The sequence below is a fragment of the Marmota marmota genome, unplaced genomic scaffold, assembly GCF_001458135.2.
Source record: "Marmota marmota marmota unplaced genomic scaffold, marMar, whole genome shotgun sequence".
NCBI classification, from domain to species: domain Eukaryota; kingdom Metazoa; phylum Chordata; class Mammalia; order Rodentia; family Sciuridae; genus Marmota; species Marmota marmota.
The window spans coordinates 5,246,697-5,247,917 of NW_025999926.1; the positions used below are offsets into that span (position 1 = coordinate 5,246,697).

The window sequence follows — 1,221 nt, forward strand, 5'->3', positions numbered from 1 at the left end:
CGAGTTTCATCCTCAGCGCCATAAATAAATAAATAGGAGAGAATTTGTCATAGACCTGCTTTGAGGGTTCCTTGCTGCTTTTCTGCCTCCAATTTCTACTTTAATTCAGGGCACCAACTGTCCTATACAACACCCAAGCAAGTGAGTGAGAGGTGACAATCCAAGTTACAGTCTTCATCTGCATCTTTTGTCTATATCTTTGGATTTTTTTTTTTTATGGAGACATTGAAGTTACTATTTTTTTTTACTTTCAAACATTTTTAATATCAGATTTTCAACACTTTAATGAAAATAAAATGAATTTATGAGGTTGTAAAGAAACATCTTTTTATTTTAATGAATATGATTTACTAAACACAAAATACAACTCTATTCTTTATTGGTTCATTCATCATTAAATACATACTCATTGAATGTCTGGTATATGCCGGGTACCAATCTAGGTGCATGAGGATATAGCTTTGAACAAAAAAGAAAATGTCTCTACCTTCATAGAATGTACAGAGAAGGGGAAGCTAGATAATAAGTAAAATAGCTAACTAGCAAAATAGTATGATATCTTTACTTGATAGATTATTGTCACATTTCAGACAGAATTTTATGCCTGAGAAAGGCTGTTAACAAATGTGTCTGTGAAGTTGTACCTAGACAGAGAAGCCTATGTGTCCTACTCTATTCTTCTTCTGAGTTTTCTTATTCTAATTTGTTATATATGAGAGTAAAATGCATTACAATTCATATTGCACACATAGAGCACAATTTTTCATATCTCTGTATAGAAAGTATATTCACACCATTTGTGTCTTCATACATGTACTTAGGATAATGATGTCCATCTCATTCCACCAAAAAAATATGGAACACTTATGAATTTGCATGTCATCCTGGCTCGGGCTCCATGCCAATCTTCTCTGTATCATTCCAATTTTAGTATATGTGCTGCCAAAGTGAGCACGAAGTTACTATTTTTATGTATCTCTCTCATGATGGTAAAACACTCAGGTTTAATTTAATTTTTACTTTTCATTTCTCTGTTTTGATAAATCATGAACACAACCACAGTTTCATAGACATGGAGAAAAATTCCATCTCCTATGTAACTTAGCCTAGGATATTGTCCATGGAATACCTAAACACTGATAGAATTTTAAATTTCAAAATCTTAAGGATCCTGAATTTTTTTTCAAAATGTTTTTCAAAAATTTGAAAGAATTTGTCATA

The 1,221-nt window shown here is 31.8% G+C and overlaps 1 non-coding gene across 1 annotated transcript; it reads right to left on the minus strand.

Moving 5' to 3' along the window:
• Nucleotides 1-849: 849 nt before the first annotated feature.
• On the minus strand, nucleotides 850-955 carry LOC125615888. Its single transcript, XR_007346481.1, has one exon. It is a non-coding gene; the product is annotated as a U6 spliceosomal RNA (small nuclear RNA).
• Between the last annotated feature and the right edge of the window lie 266 nt (nucleotides 956-1,221).